Below are 6000 nucleotides of genomic sequence, written 5' to 3' on the forward strand. Positions count from 1 at the left end.
AATGAATGTGATCTTTCTAAATAAAAGTGGGAAAATGGTCAGGTCATCTCATGCAGAGGACAATCCATTGAAGTCCATCAAAATTGGAATTGTCAACCCACTTTCATGGTTTATTTAATAATTTGCCTATGTAACTTATGGTACGTGAGTGAGACTGAATGCAAGATTAGAACCAGACTTATCGAGCATAGAATCTATATAAATACAGCTCATGTAAATGCACCATTATTCCCACATTGTTCTGCTAAACAACATCATTTTGAAGATTTGAAGTGGGCAATACTAGATTACATACATGCTGATTGGTGAAAAGAGGATAAGGTTAAGTACCTGAGCCAAAGAGAACAACAATGGATATTTGGTTAGTTACTATATACCCTGGAGAGTTAAATGCTGATATTGAATGGCATTTATTTTAATGTAGTTTTATGTCTCTTCATGTGCAATTTATTCAGTATCCAGGTGGTTCATTTGTGCATGCTTCCTTGTTTGCGTTAACACAAAATGACATAATTTCCAAGCATTATTAAGCACTATTGCATTAGAAAGCATTTTTAAAATTATTGACACTTGCAGTTTTGAATACGCTGTTCCAGATTCAACAAAGGTAATGTGAACTTTTTATGAAAGAAGCCTAGTGATTATTTGTTCCTGTTAGGCCATATTGATGCTTTTCCCATCTACAGCTTTCTTTGATAACTAATGCGGCAGCTCTAGTCAGACGCCCCCGAAGTGGCAATCAGTGAAACACTGTGGCATGCCGGATTTGAGTGCTTTTTTCTGAATAACGAAACGCTTCCCGATATAAGCATTAAAAAATATTAAGAGATGTGCATTTCACTTTTATGAACTTTTATCTGCAATTCTCAAAAGGTTTTCAAAAAATATGAGGCAATTTCAACCAGGACTCATGATTACAAATGACCCATTGTATTATAAAGTCTGATTCAATTCAAATGATACATGGGTTTTATGAATAGTCCTGAAATAATTAAGAAGTTTCTCTGACTTCAGACTGCAATAAATGTGATGATATGGATTTTTTAAGAAATGTAATGTAAATGAGTAGTGAAAGCTTGTGTTATATAGGTTCAACCTTATTTTGGTCCATTCTTTTACTATCCCTCCCTTTACCACTATTTACTTTGGCTGCCCATCTCTTACCAGCTCCTTCCCTCCTTCCCTTATCCTCCCCTTCCTCTACCCTCTTTCTCCCTTTTGATTTCTTTTCTCTCTTGTTCACTTTGTCTCTTTCTTGCTTTCTCTTTCTTCCCCTCCCTCTTTTTCAGTCCTTCTCCCATCAAAGTAATCAGGCTCTGTTATTCTTCCTCCTACTTCCGTATGGTTAGCTTGAGCTATGCACTCATGCTTTCAGCTCTTTCCTTCTGCACAGCCAGCTGTTCTGCATCTTGTTTATTGATAAATGCTAATATACTGCTTCCCTGTTTATAAATAACCATCCAAAGCAGTGGACAGCATTGCATAAAATGACAAACGCAAAATTATTTATTTACTTATTTAAAATTATTTGTAGCCCGCACCCTCCGAAAGTTCGGGGCGAGTAACAAAATAACACTCTTAATAAATGTCAACAAAACAAGACTAGCATATTAAGATCATATACATTCTAAATACAAATAGCTGAGGTATGCCTAGCGATGATCCAAGTGGTGCTTTTATTGTTGAGGGCTACACTATGAGGTAGTCTGCCTGTGGTTGAGGTGAATGCTGTTGAAAATAGATAGATGTTTAGCGCTCCCCTAAACTCCTTCGTATCGGTAAGGGTGTGCAGCTGTTGTGGGAGGAAATTCCAGAGTGTAGGGCCAGCTAAGGAGAAGGCTCTTTCACCAGTACATGACAGCCTTGCTGCTTGAAGGGAAGGAATTTATAATAGTGACTGGGACGTAGAGGGAAGTAATTGTCTAGGGATGTAAAGATGGGGATTTTACCTGGTGTGGTAGATTATGGGTTAAAGATCCCAGTTTCTATTGAATGCAAAATTGGATAAGGAGCCAGAGCAAAACTTGCAAGATGGGAGTAATGTGTTCATGCCTTTTTGTGTCGATAAGAAGACATGTGGCAGAGTTTTAAATTATCTGTAATGGTCTTCAGATGGAGTATGGAAGGCCAGTGTATAAGGCATTACAGTAATCTAGAGATGTTATTATTAAGGACTGTCCTAAAATTTTATAGGTCTAATAAAGACTTAAGGTGTCGAAGGAGACGGAGTTTGAAAAATGACAAGCTTACCATGGTCTTTACAAGGGCTTTCTTGGATAATGTAGAATGCAGCTGAATGCCTAGGTCACAAGCTGTCCTAATGATGGGCATAGATTGACTGCCAAATTGTAAACATTGTGGTAAATCAAATGGGGGTGGTGCATCCCAAGATCATGATTTCCACTTTCTTGAGACTGAGAGATAGCCTATTGTGATTGAGCCAGGCTCTGATGGATGAGAGACAGAGAAAGATGACTTGCGAGATAGATGACCATGATGCAGTAATGGGAAAAAAGACCCTGAATATCGTCTGCGTAGATTCTGTCTGAGACACCCAAGGTGGAGAGAAGATGACAGAGAGGTGCAATGTGGATATTGAATAGGGCAGCAGAGAGTACTGAACCCTGTGGGATGCCTGTCATGACTGAGAATCAAGATAATGAGTCATTGGCTATCCTGACTTGCTGTGATCAATCTGAGAGAGAAGATTTAAACCTAGAAAGAACCGTATCTGAGAGTCTAGTGTTAGAGGGACGGGTAAGGAGGATGTCATGGTTCAGAGTGTCAAAAGCAGAACTAATATCAAGAAGAATGATCAAAATTTGCATAAAAACAGACAAGTTTCCACCAACACAACATAACAAAAATATAAATGAATAAGCAAAACAACTAGATGTAAACATGTGAAAAAACACCCTTAGCAAAGCTGGACACTAAACATCCTTTCTACACCTGGCTTTGTCCTCTCTGTCCAATCACCCCCTAACCAGACCACCCGTACCAATTCAAGTTGCACATGCAAATAACCCCCCACCCCCAATATCCAACTACCATACATCCACCAGAAACCAGGGACAATCCGATTACACCATTTCCAGCACCAACTCATCTTCCAGGAGTTTCTCACCCGTGTGAAGAATAACTGGAGACAGACTGCCACTGGATGCAGGAGACTTGGTACATCTGTGAGCAGACAAAACTGAAACACACACAGCCAAAAAAAAAATGTAATGCCATCCAACCTTTATTCGAGCATCTTCATATCAGAAGGAATGCAATCCAGAAGGTGGGTGGACTGCAGGAATGTTTCCAAGCCAGAGAGCACTGCCTTGCGGGAGAATAGATTCTGCCTAGCAATTCTAAGGTCCCCTGACAGCATGGTAACAATGCAGCTTTCTGTGCCCACCGACTGAACATATCCACCCTGAGGGAACCTATGGGCAGTGATTTTGGTTTTCAACAGAAAGTTTCTTAGGAAATCTCTTGCAAAGACTGTGGTTGCTATTTTTCTGCCTTGAGATTATTCAGGCCCTGCTATGACACCCAGGCTCAGAGCGGTAGATCCTCTATACATTATGGGGTAATTCTGTAAAATCGCCTTTGTTAGCTGGTAAATACGTTCATAAGTAACACCGGTTTTCAAAGTTCGCCCAAGTTACACTTGCTAAAACGTCCACACAAACCTCCAGTGAAAATTTACACACCTACTTTTGAAAATCCAAAAGTATGCACACAAGTGCGAACACCTCTCCAGTTCCTCCCCCCAGGACTGCCTCTGCTGTGGGTAAACTTGCATATGAACTTGACATAAGTGTGTGCAAGTTTACCTGCATATTAGATTGGCAATTTTTAAAAAGCCCATGCTTTTGAAAATTACCCCCATATCAAACAATGAATTGATTACCAATAATCAAAACATATTGGCAAAACTAACTCTGCAGCCTTGCGATTATGGTTTATGTTTTGTGTACTTGAATAAATATTTGTAAGGGAAAACCCTTCAGTTTTATAGCATATTTGGTTGGATTAAAGAAAATGACATACATAAAAATAGATTGAGCAGTTGCCCTTTAAATAATCAACACTTTACACTACAGATAATAACTAATATTCTAACATCATCATATCGTCATAGCATCCATTTGAAATGTATTTATTGAAAAAAATATTTATATGTTACCTACATCCACAGCTGTAGGTGGTGTGCATAATAAAAACATACAGAATAATCACATGTAGGGAACCTTTGGTTTCCCTCACTAAAAAGAATATTCCATTTAACTGGGGAGGATCAGTGTAAGAATAGGGAAGAGAGGTTTGGATTTTTGCTCCCTCCTGTGGGAGCTGCAGATGGTGTAATCTTGCTGTTTACCATACTAAAGCACCATCAATCCTCGTGGAGCCTTTCCAGAGGACAGGAGCTCTCTATTTCCTGCCCTTTCATTTTTCCTAATTATTGAAGAGATAGGAGTTTGATTTTCCCTTGAGGGTCTGCCTGTCTGTTGGACCCCATTTGAAGTTATTTAATTCCCTGTGAGAGCTGGTCTCCTTTGTCCCAGTGGATTTGGGTGTTCCTGTGTTCAAGGCTGGATCATGGGGTAGAGAAGACCTGTAGTGCGCTATCTCTTCCTCAGAGGATAGCCCTGACAGTGATCTGATGCAGAGGAGTTTGAACTTTGAATTAAATGTCTTTTTGGACTATCTCCTCTGTTTAGAGGCAAGGAAATTATATTCCACCATTCCTGTCTCTTGCTTGATTTTTTCCCTCTTAATTTTGTTCTACTGGGAGCTGATGACCCTTGGTACCCGGGACTTAATAACCAAACTTTTGGGAGAGTGGCATCCTTCATCTTGAAAGAAGCTGAAAGTGTGCAGGATTTAATCTGGAGGAGAAACCAAGGGGGGTGGGGAGAGCGAGAGAGAGAGAGAAAAAGTAATTAGGAGGGTGAGCATAAGAACATAAGAACATGCCATACTGGGTCAGACCAAGGGTCCATCAAGCCCAGCATCCTGTTTCCAACAGTGGCCAATCCAGGCCATAAGAACCTGACAAGTACCATCACCTCTTTTATTTCTATGTTCTCCTTGATGTTAGCTGAATAATCCATTCTGCCCAGGAGTTACATACATATATCAAGAAACACCTAACACAGAAATTAACACTTACCAAGACCAAAAATCAGAAGCTGGGCAGTAGATGCCCACTCCAAACTCTCAGGCTTGCTCAAATAAAAACATCTTGAGCGTTTTCCTGAAAGTTTTTGCACAAGTAATTAGAGGCAGGCTTTCCGGAAAAGAGTTCAAGCTAGCTCTTTCTCAGATCTCCACAAGACATACCTGGTCGGACAGATGGAACATCAAGTAGACCTCACTGTGAAGATTTAAGTGCATAGGTTCATTCAGTAAAAAGAGTCCTTGCCCAACATTCCGCATTGCAGAAACCAAAATGCATCTGGGGGTGGTGTCCCAAAACCAGGACTGGGGCATTTAACATCACTGATAGATATTGACAGAAGTATGGGATTTAGGAGATACAGAGGAACTATAGACAGCAATAAAAAGGGGTACCGAAATGGTGATAAATCTTTGTGTCGGGCATGTTAGCCAGGGTAAGATAATAAAGACACAACTATGGTTCACCAAAGAAGTAGGAGAAAAAGTAAGATAAATCAAATCTCAAACTCATAAATACAAACAGAAGCAGAAGGAGGACAGGCAAAATTACCAGGAGAAACAAAGAGAGGCAGGAAGGGCAATCAGGCAAAGGCTCAAACAGACAGTTATAACACCCAATCAGTAAAGGAAGGAGATACAGTTTTCTTTAGATATGCAAGTGAAAAGAGGAAGACCAAACAGGGAATAGAAAGAATTAAAGGGGAGAACTTGTTTAGTGAGGAGAAGAATCAGAAGAAAGTAAATAATGCCACATATTTTTGCCTTGGTATTCACAATAAAAGGAGAGGATAATGGACCAAAGGCAAGGACATATGGACTGTGGGG

Source organism: Rhinatrema bivittatum, chromosome 5 (genome assembly GCF_901001135.1).
Source record: "Rhinatrema bivittatum chromosome 5, aRhiBiv1.1, whole genome shotgun sequence".
Taxonomy (NCBI): domain Eukaryota; kingdom Metazoa; phylum Chordata; class Amphibia; order Gymnophiona; family Rhinatrematidae; genus Rhinatrema; species Rhinatrema bivittatum.